The 16,717-nt window shown below is 39.7% G+C and overlaps 1 long non-coding RNA gene across 1 annotated transcript; it reads right to left on the bottom strand.

Annotated features, from left to right (window-relative positions):
• Positions 1–1,091: 1,091 nt before the first annotated feature.
• On the bottom strand, positions 1,092–6,506 carry LOC121899039. The gene is made up of 3 exons (XR_006096589.1): positions 6,439–6,506; positions 5,794–5,952; positions 1,092–1,225 (listed from the first exon to the last, which is right to left on the bottom strand). It is a non-coding gene; the product is annotated as an uncharacterized LOC121899039 (long non-coding RNA).
• Positions 6,507–16,717: the final 10,211 nt, after the last annotated feature.

Here is a 16,717-nt window from a genome sequence, read left to right as displayed (position 1 = left end):
AAATCACCTTTACGTCATGACGTGCGTCTGTAAACTGTGTGAGAAGCTGTTTGTCACAGTGAGAGAGATGAATAGTGATGCATCAGGGGAGTGGGGGAGCAACATCAACTTTAGCCAATATTTGGCATCCTGGTTGGTGATCAATATTTAAGGGATCAGAAAGGGACAATAATTAACGATCTTAGCCCTAGAAACTTGTTGTAGTGTCAGCATAGCTTCTGCAGTTATCTGTGACATCTGTATGGATGAAAAAACATGGACTGAAAACAGGAACAATGAAACACACACTCAAACACACTCACGCTTTGTAAACTTCATCTGAAAATCTTTCGGAATGCAGATTTTATGGTGTACCTGATGAACCTTTGTTGAAGGTTCACTGTATATTTCTGACTGGTGTACTGTATGTAAAGACTGAATAAAACCTTGAATGTTACATCAAGCCTGAACTGGTATTGTGCTGTTGATTTATGACCGGTAAGCGGGTGTGTTCATGCATCTGTGTGTATTGTTTCCTGTACATGCAATGTGTGTATGGCAAACATGAACAGGTGGATATCTGTGCACGTGGGATTAATGGAATTTATCAAATAAAAAATCATTCTGTGGTGTGAAGGAAACTGAACAAAGGTGGCTACAAGTTATATTGATACAGATCTATATATAGCTGTCTGAAAACAATATTTGCAGAGAGCTGCATGCAGCCCAGCTGGTTGGTGTAATGACATTTCTGAACTCAATAGGTGACACTGAAACCTTTCAGCAGGATTAAAACCTTTAGACCATGGCACTGATGAGAGGATAGGAAGTGTGTGTGTGTGTGTGTGTTTGTGTGTGTGTGTGTGTGTGTGTGTGTGTGTGTGTGTGTGTGTGTAGTAATATTTTCTCTTAAACCCCCCTCACAGTCAGTGCACTCTTTATGTGCATGCAGCAGTATGTGTGTGTCCCTGAAACACTGATATGCATGCATGCATCATTTTACTGAACCTTTTTGTGTTATGGTGTGTGCATATTATGTGTGTGTGTTTGTGTGTGTGTGTGAGTGTGTGCACACGCCAGTGTGCATGTGTTCAATCCCCACCCACCTTCTTCAGCAAGGTCACATGGTGGCTACGCTGGACTGGGATTGAAGGCTTGTTGCCACGGCGATAAGCCAGCCGGTAATATCTCTAAGCACAGGCAGGATTAATCTGCCGACAGATGGCTGGCTGCTCAGCGTCACTTCCTGAAACACACACACACACACACACACACGGGATTCATATTCACCATCATCATCCTCATCATCATTGTCCTCTTATCCTTAAATATTACCATCACATCCCATTGCATGCAAAGGTATACATATGTGCGCGTGCCCGTGTGTACACACACACACACACACACACACACACACTTATGCAAAGAATAAGGCCAGCATCTGTGTATGACCATTATTCTGCCTTCATCATCATCTTCCTCACACCAGCGCTATTATAGAAGCCATCCCCCGGTATGCATCACCTATATCATTATCATCATTACTGGAGCAGCCTTCATCATCACCATCATTACTCATCATCCTCATCATGACCATCCTCATCCTCACTCGCCACAGCCACCTCTCCTCTCTGCCTCATCATCATATCCATTACCACCACTATCATCTCAAACACCACAGTCATTACCTAAAACCACCTTCATCCCATGAGGATCAATACAGCAATCACACTGTGTGCCTCGCCACGCAGCGTGCTCATTCATCAGCGCTGCCTCATGATAATAGAAGCAGGACCTTAGTTCATGGTTCACAGGGCCTGCACCTCATCCGCCCAAAGAATTCTTGATTTACTTTCTTGAGAATTTCCATAAGCTCAAAGGTGAGAACGCTACATTGTGAATGCTGAAACACACACGTGTGTGTATAATCACTGTGAACCTTGAACCTGTGTGCAGATTGTAGTCAGATTTTAAAAAAGCAGGCAGCATCTCTAGTTGCCTGGATATGTGTAGTTCTGCTGCTCATTGTTCAACAAATGTAGATCTTTGCACTTTGACCATGCCGGCCTCTGCTGAAGGTTAACAGGTTTATTCATAAAGCAGGCAGTTGGTTGGTCCTGTGTTTTCTAACAGTCTACTGTAGTGTCTGATGCAACAAAATGCAACATGCATCAACATGCTGAACATCAGAGACATACAGAGGTGTAATTGCTGTGGAGGTTACACTACCATGTTTGGCTGAGATGTCTCCTGGACCAAATGATAAAAAATCATTATTATAATAACTACAACAAGCATTATTGGTGTTGCTACTGTCATCTGATAGTGTTATGCAGTGACATTTTTTTCTGGAGAAGAGACCAAGAACACCACATTTTCCTCCCCTTTCTTTCTTTGTGTGTGAATGTTGTCAGTTGAATGTGAAATGATGTGAAATCTGAGAAAACTGCACCCATTGATGAAGACTGTGAGATGCAGCTGAAAGCTTTGGAAAGAAGTTATAAGTAGACCTTAGGTTAAGATCTTTTATCAAACATTGTCAGTTGATTTTTATTATTAAGTAGTTGATTTACTCAGTAGTTTGCATGTTTGCCTGAAACAACAGATAAACGTAACTGTTTCTTAATTAGCACTCATTAATCAGTTAATCTGTTAATCTGTTAATCTACTGTATTAGTAGTTTGATTACAGTATCTGGTCAGGATTTAGTACTTGTTAGGGTTCATAACATCAGCATTTATAACAACAACATCTGGGATCCTCCAGATCTCATCATTCCGAGTCAATTCATTGAATTTGCAGCGATCAGTAGATCCGCTCACAGAGACGAATTAATTTGACACAAAACACAAATTGAAACCACTTAGCAACTTCAGACTGATTAAATGGTGCTGGACACTGAAGGAATGGAGAAGAGGAGTCCAAAATGAAGTAAGGTATTGTAATAGCTCTGTTGTACCATCCATTTTCATACAATCCTGCTCTGTTAAATATAAAGCCAAACCAAAAGAATTTTCCTCTTCATAAACATTTTGCAACCAACAGCAACTACTGCTTGATCCACCAAGCTTCCAGCGCCACTTTTTTTGTGGGGATTTTGAAAAATGAATTTGCTGTATGCCTCTCAGACATTGGCCACTTACACTTAAATCCTTGTAATGTGTTTTTTCAATTCCTCTATAATTTCTTGCATAAATGCCTATACAATGAAAAACCATCATTACTGACCTCATGAAGTGTCATTAGACACATCTGTACTCGGACTGGGCAATATGGACAAAATCAAATATCACAATATTTTTGACCAAATACCTTGATATCAATATTGCGACATTACTGTAGGGATGACTATTGGTGCTTTCACAAAATATTTACACAATGATATTTTTGATAAATAATCATCAGTAATTTTGATATAATGACTAAGGGGGTAAAGGCAAATAATAGAACAGCTAGAACAGTCTGGTAAGTTCAGAAAACTACATCACTTTATTGTAATGCAGCCTTTAAAACCAGGAAAAGACAACACTTATGCCATATCATGTCATTACAATATCCAATATCTAGCTAGTCTCATGTCATGATATCGATATAAGATAGAGATATTTCCCAGCCCTACTTTGTACTAATATTTCTAAGATAAGATAAGTTGCATGCTAATTGTTCCCTGAATGAAGTTTGTTGCACGTTGTTTGCAGTGACTGTGACCTCAGAGAGAGGTGACAGAGGCGGAGAGACAAAGAGCTGAGAGAGGCAACTGAAGGAAACTGGCTTCAAATCAGCAGCCAGCCAACAGATGAATTATTATGACTGAAGTATCAGTCAAGCAGTTACAACACACTTTAACTCCGGTAAGTGTTTTTGTCTCTGCATCTTTTGGTTAAGTTAACATGTTCTATTTTCTGAACTGAGGCTCTGCCCCTCAATCTGCTGCTCTACATGATGTGACAGAGCTGTAGGCGAAGGAAGGAGGCAAGAAAGTCATTACCATAAACATGAACCCATATTCGACACTGATAAAAAGTGCATAAGAAAGGAGGGAGGAGATGAGGAGAATCGGGGAGTAAATAAAAACTGAGTAGAGCAAAGGGGAGGAGTGGTGGAGAGTTGGTGTGATGCTATGTGGAAACGAAGCAAAGAAGATGAGAAAGAGGACGTATACTGTAGGAGCCATACTGTCAACAGTGAAAACAGCTGAAGATGAGACTAGAGAAGAAGGCTTGAGGAAAAAGGAGACAAGGATGGCCTTGAGCAATGTTTAGCAGGGTGGGAGGAGATAGAGGAGAGACGCAAAGACCAAGGATAAAGCCCAGAGGCAAGGAAAAGGAAAGGAGGCAGAGGAGGAGGAGTAGCACAGCGCATGGAAGGAACGATAACAACCAGAAAAATGAATGAAGAAAGAGGAAAGTTGGTTAATTAAGAAATGAAAAAGTGAGAAAGAGAATGAAGAGGGTGAAAAGCCGAAAGTGTGCAGAGGAAAGGGGGTGTGGAGAAGAAAAGGGGGTGATGGAGAGAGAGAAATAGAGAGGCTTATGAGGGCTGCGGCAGCCACAGAGCTGGAGTAAGAGAACATGGGAACATGCTGGCTGTTCTGCCTGGCTGCCTCTGCTCTGTCTTCAGGGAGGGCAGCTGAGGAGGGGAGGAAGAGAGTGAGGAAGAGGGGAAGAGGAGTGGGGGTTGCTCTAGGATTGAATACAGAGCAGATATGGAAAGACAAAGAGGTTAGGGAAGGAGTGGGAGCAATTGGGGAGGGATTAAGGTGAGAGAAATAGGGAGCAAGAGGCGAAGACATGCTTCATTGAGGATGATGAACTGGCTGTCAAGTTGTTAAAACAAAAGTGGCCTTCTGAGAGTTAAGAGGGAGAGCAGAGAGAGACAAATGGAGAAAGACTGGGGGGGAAGAAGCACCCTAAGAGTGGCACTAAAATGGAAAGACAGAAACAAGGAGATATGGAAAAGTAAAAGAAAATAGGGGGATAGAGGGAGAGGATAATGAAATAGGAGCAGAGATGCCTGAGGCAGTTTAAAGAAATGCTTAACAGTAAGACAATGAAAGACAAAGTAAGAAGGACAGTAAGTTTGGGATGGAGAGGAACAGAGAGAGAAGAGGAAGGAAAAATAAGGAGAAGAGAGGGAATCGTGTCAGAGTGACTGTGAGACAGCGAGGCAGTAGCTCTGGGCTGGGTGAGAGGAAGTGATGCGTACGCTAACAGGAAGGAGCAGATCTCGACGGCACGCGCCAATCAAACACCAGTCCTCCCAGGCGCCCTCCTTGACCGCCAGCACAAACACACATACATTATACCAGCACACGTGCACACACACGCACACAGTTATGAAGCATTGAAGGGGATCCTGGCACAACTGTACTTAAACACACTTCACAGACATCCACATACACATACTGGCAGGAGCTTCGTGAGACCTTATATGAAGTCTTCACACACACACATACACACAAACACACACACACTCAACACACAGGTCAGTTGGCAGGCCCTCAATGGTATGTCTGGCCTGTTTCTCAAGCACCACTGAGCCACAGGCTTCAGACTCACACGCACTCTACATTACATATTAAGTGAGATGTGTACATCACATAGTAAAGAGCTTCATGTGAAGTGTACATCACACACTATGACTGAAACTGATATGTGCTTCACACGACACATAGCAAAGAGTTAACAGTATAGTATGAGGATTGGAGGTATTACATTTTTGAACATGTCTTGTTCTTAAATTGTTAATTTAAAGCAGAAATAATCAATATTTTTATAATAAGAATGAATCATGGATGAGTTGATGAATAATTACCCTACTCTGCAGTTCTCCTCAGTGCTTTAGGGCATCTTTGAGTTTGATTTGTTGTGGTTGTCTGGTCAACTTGAACTGTTTGGGTCACTCCCATTGCTCTCATACCATAGTTTCCAGTCACAGCAGGCATCTGTTTTCAGCAAAATACCTGCTGTATACCTGCCCAGCACCAAACAGCAGACAGACAAAGTTATAGCGACTTGTTGATGAACATGGTGGAATATTTAGAAGCTAGAGAGACAGACATTTCCCTCAGGAGTTGATGGAGACCAAACTAGAGCCAGAAGGAGAGTGAATATTGTATTTACATTCCTCAGATGGCCAAAAACTCTCACTGAATGTTAATGTTGCTCTATATCTGCTGAATGACTGAACAGGCAAACGTTTGCTAACAAGTTTAATCCTAAAAGGTGATATTATGTCAGCGGTGTGTTTCCACACATTAAAAAAACATCATTTAATGTACGTTTGTAAGTTTGTTTCCATTGCTGTTGACCAGGCTGAATTGAATCTTTCTAACATTTCAGATGAGAAGTTTGGATTTTAACAATGTATTCATTTTTATACATAAGGTGGTACAGAACTCATCTTTGAAAGGTGCAACATAGAAAATATTATTATTGTATATTATTAGTAGTTACTCACCAACAGTGATTCATAATGTTAGCCACAGTGAACTGGAAATCTCTCGGCTAGCTGCTGATCGGCTGTTCAAAGAACAACAGAAGCTAACATTGATGAACTAACGTAAAGAGACTGAGAAGGATTTAAGCAATATTTTCTGTTAATGTTGAATTAAATGATGTCCTGTAATGTGAGGCTGATATTAAGAACCAACACGCTCTATACTTTATGAAACTTAACTAGTTGAACTGTTCAAACAAAACCACGTTACTGTATGTATAAAACCCTGGACAGCTACTCTCAACACATGAGCTTGTTAGCAAAGCCACAGCAGGCAGATATTTATTTTTAGGAGTTAAAAAATTGAAATGAGGAATAGTACCCAAAGTGAATATTGTACTTACATTTAACAAGTGCTCATGCCTCACATTGTATTTCTACAACTACAATATATATGATTTAATATTAATAAAGTGTCTGAACAGCAGCTTTTTTCCCTGCTAACTGCTAACTGATGTTGCCTGACAGGACACTACATGCTTGTTCAGCACTAACACTCTTTTTCACAGAGGAAGGAAGGATTTTACATGTCACAGGTAGAAAAGCATAGATGTAAATAATAAAATGAATTATTACTGAATTCAATTTAGCTGCTTACTGACTCACTGTGATACTGCCATAGCCATCATCAATGTTATTTGTAACACCTGTGCTTTTCTTAAAATGTCTGCTGTGACATAGGCCTATTTTATCCTGTAAGTTAGTTAACTTTTAATGTCCTGCACGGATGTTTTCAGTTACTGAGGTTGATTAGACTGAAACTGGGTGGATTTGAGGGGACCAAAGTTCACGTAAGAAAGAAAGAAAGAAGGAAGGAAGGAAGGAAGGAAAGAAAGAAAGAATGAAGGAAAGAGGATAAGTACTGTGAGACACAGACCAACACCACATCAGAAAGGTTAACATATGCACGGTGGTATTTCATATCATGTATACAGAACATTGTTGAGACTATGTCATGCACAGGAAAACGTGAGGCAGTGACTAACATTTTATTATGTACAGAGGATGTGATAGTAAAAAAAAAACTGTTGGACACCAAAGACTAAACTAAAGGAAGTTTGTGCTGACAGTGGCAACATTTAATAATTTGTGACGAAATAACCAGAAATTCCACTTCCACAAATAGTCGTAAAGATCGGTCAGCAATATACAACCTGTTCATCATGGAGCAGGAACATAAATGTATCCAAGACAACGTGCCAGGTCCCATCACACTTTCTAAACACTATGTAAACCACCAGGAATACCTTCTGTTGTCACATGGAGGCATTGTGACTGTGATTTCATTTTTTTTTACTCATGCTTATTGGCCTAAAGTTTTGATTTGTATACAGACTTAAAAACTATACCATAATATTCACACTGGATATGAAAGAAGTACTTTAACTTGCTTATCCCATTAAACTCCCTTATGCAACCTTCAGGGTGTTATATAGGCTTCAAATGGCAGGTTGTAATGCATTGCACAAATATGGCATATTCAACCTGACATGCCCTTTGAAACAGCCTGATTCTAAATGTCTCCAACAGGCCCTTATGATACATACTGTTCAAGTCATGAACATGAATACATTTCTGTGATTTATGAGCTTTTTCTGGTCTTATTTAGAGAACTGACTCTACACTGCTTTTAAAAACAATAGATATTTGACAATAGCCATAATTATGATTGTTCAACTGATGCCCTGCTCTCTGTCTTCAAATCAATTCATTATAAAAAAGTGTTTCAGTGAATTATTGACCGTGTCCGAGGGAGTGCGTCTATCATATTGGCTGTAATGTCACCACTCCTCAGACTTAAGATTTACCATTTCTCTCCTTTTGTGGACTTTACACAATGGGCCTCACTGATAAAATGTTATAATTCATGCTTATAATCTCAATCAGTCCCAGGATAAGAATAATTTAAAAAAACTTATCATGTGATGGTGATTTAAAGGAGAGAGCTAATGTAATTTACAGCTATGAATGGCAAATTAAGAAAAGGCTTTTTAATAGACTTTTGCAGCGCCTTTGATCTTTTTACTTCCCACACTGTTTCCGGGAGCCTTTGCACTTCCAAAAGCTCGCAGTACATTATGTTTACAATTGATATCTTTTTTGTCATCACAGTTGTTGAAATGATTGCACAATGAAATCCAGGATAAAGTCAAAGAGCATGTTTTATAAATGAGGCCCCAGTGTTTCCTTACATAATGCCCAGGAACAGAGGGACAGTGGACATTAGACAGGAGCTCTTTACAGGGCTGCTGGACTGTGTCTATAAGTGCTTTCAGAGAGACAGCAGCAGGGTGATTTACACTGACAAGCACACATATACAAGCGTACACACAGACATACAGTACATATATATATATATATATCTATGTACAAGTACACGTGCATGCACCCATCCCTGTCCCCATTGAATGTACCCTCCTCCCTCTCCACACATACACAAACCAGAGAGATCCACCATCCATCTACACGACACACTCTCCTTATATAATCCTCACCACTAGAGATCATTACAGAGATTTTAAACCTCCAATCCGTCACTTTAACAGCATCTCGAGCCCCTGCCACTTTGTTTAGGGTAAGCTGAGGGATCTGGCACAGGCAAAAAATCTTGGAAGCTGGTGCTACTGACTGTGCCAGGAAAAGTTGCTTTCATGACATTACGCACACAGTGAAGTTTAATGCATTACAACCCTGAGTGAGAACAAAGAGATGAATACCTGAAGGGTAATCTCTCATCACTGCATATTTTAATTACAGCATCCCATCAGACCAATCAGGGTAAGTTTTTTAGCAGCGCTAGCTGGCGAAGTTAGTCAGTTGGACTGTTGGATTTTGATCCAGACTAAAATATCTCAATAATTATTTAATGGATTGCCATGAAATTTTGTAGAAACATTAATGTTCCCCTGGGGATCAATCCCACTGACTTTGGTGATCTCCTGACTTCTCATCTGTTTGAAGGGTTGCCTTTGAATTTGGTTTAGGCTTTCATGTTCCTCTCAGGATGAACTGTAATAACTTTGGTGTTATATGGTGTTGGTATGTTTGCAAAAATACTGACATTCCCATCAGCCTCAACTGAATGAGGATGAATGCTAATTATCAAATGTTAGCATGATCAATATAAGATGGTGAACATGGTAAACATTATACCTGCTGAACATCAGCATGTTAACATTGCATTGTTAGCATGTTAGCATACTCTTATGCTGGTATTATGCTTATGTAGGTGAATGTGCACAGGGATCGTTCTGAGATGTTCGCGTGGTTGTTTATTTAATGCTTGTATTTAATATGTTTTCATTTGTTTTCGTCATCCCACAGCTACCCATAACACCCTTCTCTTCATAGGTTCACAGAGATGTTTATGTGCATCTTCAGAGAAGCATCATTTCAACTTTATTCTTGTTAACATCAAAGCACAGAGCCAACATATAGATCTAATGCTGTCATCAATATGAGAGTATAGCTGTCTGTGGTGTCACCTGAAGTATTACATTTGAGTGATGAACACAAGTTTTTGAATTAGCCCCACATTCATAACAAAATGGATCAAACTTTCACAGCAAATACCTAGCAGTTATGTATAATCACAAAGAAACTATTGACTTGTCCTGATTTATTTAAATAATTTTGTTCCTAAAGTGGTTGGTTGTGATTGTTGATAATGATTTGTCTCTGAAACTCAATGTTTTCTCCTGAAAAATTCAAGTAAGGACACCAGTGGTGTCTTTCTTTCTCTGTAATTTCACAGTTAGTCATCTGACTTTGGATGTAGCTATAAGCCAAACCACTATCAATAATTCTTCCCTTTTAGAGCGATATAAGTAAGACTGGATATGAAGACATGGTCAGATGAGTCAGCTGCCTCTTCAACAGGAAAAAGCTGAATATCAGGAAGAACTGGGAGAGCTATTAATGATATATGTCTGGGGTTGACCTGAACTCTGAGATGATGAAGGTGAAACAAGTCCATGTAAATCACTCATGCAACACTCAATCTGTCAGCATACATTCCACACACGTTATACATTTATACATATTCATCTCCAAATGCTTGTCAGACCTGAGGATGATTCAAGAGTCACTTCAACTGAACAAAAATGACACTGTAAACGCACTGGACACGTTGCATTACATTATATCAGTGTGCAAGGTATATAAATATATTCAGTATTTAACAGATACGGTAATTTGAAGCGGCAAGAAATGATTGACCTTCCTACTGCAGTCTGCTCCAGCATATGCTGGCCTTCCATCCTCTTCTGAATCACAGGGCACACTATAGGCCACCAGCAAGGACAATGCAGCACCACAGTCTGACTCTACTGTCGGTCTGTGGTACACATCTTCAGCATGTGTCTGCTCGTCCAGCAGATGGTGTGTGTGTGTGTGTTTGTGTGTGTGTGTGTGTGTGTGTGTGTGTGATTGTGTTTGTGTGTGTATGTGAGGTTAAAGAGCTGGAGATGTGGGAGTATATGCATGGATGCACGCACAAGCATGTGCTGTCATCTGTGTGTGTGTGTGTGTGTGTGTGTTGCCTCATGATTATTCTTACTCAGTAAGGTTTGGTTTTGCATTCACCATTTATAATATTGTTTTTTCATGAATATTTTATACATTTACATCACATTTCGACTTCGAATTTCCCCTCGTCATGTATTATTAACAGAAGTGATGTTCTTAGGATTCAGCTCGGTTCATTTTGAAGTCACTGTATATACTGAGTGCACTCTTGTTTGACACGAAAAGATATACTGACATATTAGATAGACTACATCATCTGTGGAGTGAGTGGGCAGCCATACCCTCATGGCTTATGTTCGTCTAATTGTTTAGACTGTGTGAAAGTTGCAGGGACAAGTATAAGGGAAATGCAAGGCTCTGGCAAACTTCAATTTTAAACTGTGACAATACATATGTATGATATGTGGTACAATATCAGGCTGTTTCTATTGCTGTACATACATACATATATGTGCTGGATGAAATTTGTTTTTCAGTGATATTTGAAATTGTAAGGTAAATATACTATTTGCTGCAGCTGTGGCCAGTGGTGAGGTGGGCTACAGCTATCAAGATGAGGGTGGCTACGATGAAACCGAAGGGAAGTCACAATAGCATCTTATGGAAAACAATAAGAAATCAAAGAACAACAACACTAAGAATTAATCAGTAAAAACCTGTTTGAAAACACCAGTGAAAAACAGGAGAAGAGGATGGGACTTACACTATACCACCCCTTGTATAATGCAGTTTTAACGGTTAAAGCCGATAACGGTGATTCTTACAAAACAATTTCACCTATTGCATGGTCAGAGAAAATAGGCTGCCTCTGAGAAAAGCAATTTCCTCTTCTATGTAAATTTACATCAAGCCACATATGTTTAGAGGAGACAAGCATCCATTTAAATCAGCAGGGGAGTGTGCTCCTCCTTTTATTTTATTTCTCTCTACTGTATGAACACTCTGATGGCTACCGTGAAAAAAGGTTGAATAGATTTTAGCTCCCAGATTGACATTAATAACCAAATCAATAGCCAAGTGCACAGAGAGAGTTCAAACTGTAAAAGACAGCCAACACTGATCGGCTGTTTTTGATGTTTTTCCCCCTTGACTCCAGGTGGTATATAATTCAATTGACCTTTTACTTTTTTTTACAAGGCCAGTCACACCTAATGAGAACCAAGCAGGTCATTGTATGGTCTTTGTTTAAAAGAGTGCACAGGGATAGAGAATCAGTCAGTTTGCTATATGTGTTTGACAAGCTGATAGCATCATGTGCTCGTCCCTGCAGGAGAGAGGGATATGAGATGAGGGAGCTGGGAAGAAATAGATGATAAGCAGAAAAAGGGACGATAAAATCACAAAAATCAAAAAGCGGATCAACTCAGACCATCAGAAATCATCCCAAGGCCAATGAAAACCAGTTGGAATTAATTATATTTTGGGAAAAGCATTTCTCCGTTGTAAAACATATCATCATAAAACCTATTCTATTTTCTATTGTGCGTATGAATCATTGTTATAAAGAGATTTGTCTACAAAATCAGCAGAAACCCCTCAACATAAAACAGGTGGTTAAAGTCAGCTCATGTCTTTTCAGGTTTATGGAAAGCAGGAAGAGTGGAGGAAAGAAGTACAGAGCACAGAACTAATGTAACTTCTAGAGACAGGCAGGACAGGAAGGACAGATGGAGGTGACGGGAGATCGGGATAAAGCGAAGGACGACAAAGATGAGTAGGAAGGCCGATGGCTGCAATATGTGCTTCCTCCGTTCTGCTGTCCAACTCCTAGCTGGTGCTCGCATGACATGATGATCCTCGCTGAGCATGTATTACGTATGAGCCTCATTAATTAGCTTTCAACCTCTGTGCTTCAACATGATGAAGTAGGCTCTGATGGCACGCATGGACGGAGCATGGGAGAGACGGGAATAAGAGAAGCAGAGCAGTGGTGAGGGGGAAAGAGAGACAGAGATGCTGTGCAGTGATGCTGAATTTGCAAGCACAAAGCTGTTTCTTCACTTCTGTGTTATGACTTTAATTGAACTCTTGAACTGATTTTTTAGACATGCTTGCACTACTATCTGATTTCAATATGAAGAAGTGAAGCAGGGAGAGTAATGAAGAAGAGGGTGAAGCAGATTAGTAAGGTTGAACTGCATGGATGGATGGGTGCATGGGTGGGTGAAGGGTGAAAGAGTAAATTGAAGAGACATTATGGATATGTCAGAGGAAATAAATGAGGAGAGGAAGAGGAGAAAAGGACGATGATAAAACTGTGAGGTAGGGGTACGAAGGACAAAGAGAGGCAGATAGAGAGTGATATTGAGAAGTGGGTCTGCGCCATAGATAAGGATTGACTTTGTTTGCATTGCAATCTGTTTGCACAAGTCCAGTCGTATCCTGCAACCATCATAATGAGCAATGTTGCGATGCAGAGTTGTTTTTAGTGTCAGAATAAGAATAAGTATGAGATAGTCTATATAATCTAGAAACATTAATTTGATGTATTATGTTTCAGAGAGAGTTCACCCAGAAGTCACACAAGAATCAGTGAATCACAAAATGACTTCTTGAAGAGTAAAAATAACAAATTGCTCTCCTCCTGGCTAATATTTTCTCTCCTTCCCACTGTTTGTCTTTCTGCATTAAAAAATAAACACACACAGCAGTATCCCAGCAGTATATGAACTGTAAATCCCCTACTGATTTCTTATCCCATGAACTGAAGATCAAGCTCTGAATGAAAATAGACAAGATATCATCAGGCTGTGAATGGATTCACTTGAGGCCAGATCTAAAGAGTTAGGCTAGTCTTAGTTTAGACTTCTTGAAAGTGAGTTGCATCAAAAGAGACTATTTTTAAACAAGGAGCTTTTCTACCCACAGTGTAGGACTATCAACTGTTTCCATCTCTGTCAGTGGTTGTGTCTCAAATTACATCCAATTTCAGTAGAAAATCACATCAGAGTGAAGTGGATTTTGGAAAATAAAAAATCAGCCGCTCATATCAGCAGACATTATCAGCCATGCAGTCACACCAGATAAATGGAGCTCTAGCCTAAATTATCTTTATAAGTTGTAGTGATTTGTTAAAGCTGCTCTAATCAATATATATACAATGGATGAAATGATTATGTGTGATGTGAAAGGGTTCACTTCACACGTACTGACAAACACACAGATTCCCAGAGCATATAGCTGCCACTATTTCACCGTGAGTTTTCAGTTCATGAAAGTTAATTGTAACATTTTGGTCACCTAAAAAAGTCTTGTTCAGTGTTTGGTTGTACTAAAAGACCCTCTAAGGAGTCGGATATTCAGTTTTTCTGGTAAGTAGGCTATATGTTTTGATGGTTTTAGGCCTGTTTTTCGCTAGCGAAAATTCACATTAGCATTATCACAGTTTAACATAGATGTTAAATGCACTGTGCTAACCATGCTAGCAGCTAGCGCTAGAGTCAGCTCTTCCTGCTTGTCCAAATATGGTCACTTCTGGCTCCAAAAATCAAAGATGGCGACAGTCAAATCGCTAAACTTGAGGTCTCAAAATGGGAGTCCACAAACCAATAGGTGACATCACAGTGACTATGTCCATATTTTTTGCAGTCTATGGTCTCACCCCAACTCTCATCAGTAAAACAGTTCTGATAAACCCACAGAAAACTACCTGCCCAGCACCAAATGACAGACAAAGTTAGCAAAGTTAGCAGTGAAGTATTTAGCATCTAAGGAGCCAGAGCTTTCCCTCAGGAGTTGGTGGAGAGCAAAACTGAGCTAAAAGGAGAGTGAATGTTGGACTTACATTCCCTAAATGGCCAGAAGCACGACTCCAAAATGAATGCTAATGATGCTCTGATGCTCTGTTTGCTAACGTGTTCGCCATATAAACTTTATAAGATGATTATATGTCAGTACTTTTTATAGCTTGCTCCACTGGCCCCATGGCAGCCAAAAAAAAAAAAAAAATCATGCAGGTTTAACAAGTAAAGCCAGGTTCAAACCCAAGCAGCAACTATTACTGCATGAGGCTGAAGTCAATGTGGAATTACCTGAAAGTGTAATGCCCCTGATGGCCACACCGACCATAAGCAGCAACTTTGGGCTTCAAATCAACTCCAATGCAAACCAGATGGTGATGTCACACCTCGCTACGTCTATCTTTATACACAGTCTATAATTTAAACAGTACATAGCTGATTTTTAAGTAGCTGAATCAATTGTATCAGTGGGATTTTATTTAGCTGAAACTGCCAGCAAAGGTGGCTTTGCATCCATGTTGCTTCAGGTTATTTGACACTTTTAGTAGGTTTTTTTTATGTCTTAGCTTTGAGAAATTCTTGACCTCTCTTACTCAGAATTACAGCTGAACCAGATGCTTGCAATCTTGGTCCGCATGATATGTCATGAACCTGGCATAATAAAATGGAGTGAGACAGTGATGAGTTAATGGCCCATGATACTGTCATCACATCAGCAACATTTAATTCCAAATTTAGGCAGGCTACAGTACAAACATAACAATAATAAAGAATTAACTGTCAAACTGTTTTTTTGTTGCTGTGAAAATAGTTACATTTATATCTCAGGGGACTCTTCACAGAATTGTCATAGCGTAGAAAATTCAACTGCAATAAATTAATCTAATTACCTAAACATTCTGATAAGTCTTTCTTATCGTTAGTGTACATAAGTAGTACAAGTCAAACTTACTCATCAGCTGCAGCTGTGTTTACCCTTCTGTGACACTGTGAAAAGGGTCTGTTAGTGTGGAAAAGCAGAAGTGTACTGACAAGTCGAGTCAGTGTTATTTATAAAGCCCAAAATCACAAGGTTGTCTCAGAGGGTTTACTGACGTCACTTCCAGTCAGTGAGCAAAGATCTTGTTGCTTTTACATTATGAGTGATGGAAGGTAGTGATGGGAAACATTCAAACAGTTATAGCTCAAACATTTTTGCCATTGGATTGCTCCAGATGGCGAATGCCAGATTAACCTTTGTAACTGAATGAATATTTATTAAGCTATGGCTTTGCTGCTGGTCGTGTGTATATATGAACTGTGGTTAGAGATACACCCAGTAACACTGCTAAGCTGTTGCAGTCAGCTACATTATGTCTGGATATTTACCCAGCATACAACTTGTTCAACAACTAGACAGTTTTGTGTGACCAGTAAATATATTTGTGAAGTCACCTTTAAGCCGTATATCTTAATGAGACCAACAGTATTATAATGAATATTTTATGTTATCACAGGCAACAAATGCCAGTTTAATCTATAAAAACAGATGCAAAAAGAATTGCTTTATTCTAGTCATCTCCAAGAATTTATTTGATGTCATCATTAAAATGATTTTTTGGAAAACTACAGCTGGATAATCTCCACCAGATTTTCTCAGACTTGTGTGGAGTAGACAGCAGAATCAATCAGTGTTTCAGACAGGGGTTCGGCTCAGCTTCAACAGACCTCCCGCTGTGACAAGAGGTTGTCAACTCAGTTGTAATCAGCTTATCACCTGAGAGAGCAAAGGGTCCCGATTTAGGTGAGGGGTGGGGGGTTATGGGAGGAGACAGAAAGATTGGTAGATTATGTAACAGCTCACAGTCTCCCCAGAAGAGATTTAATGCATTTATCAATGACAGTTTCAATGTTCATGACTCTGATCACATTTTACCATAAACACCAGCACAGCTCCTACTTGTTTCTGGTTCCTCTTACTTATCAGTTCCCAG

Source organism: Thunnus maccoyii, chromosome 6 (assembly GCF_910596095.1).
Source record: "Thunnus maccoyii chromosome 6, fThuMac1.1, whole genome shotgun sequence".
NCBI lineage: Eukaryota > Metazoa > Chordata > Actinopteri > Scombriformes > Scombridae > Thunnus > Thunnus maccoyii.
This window is presented reverse-complemented; position numbering and strand designations above follow the sequence as displayed.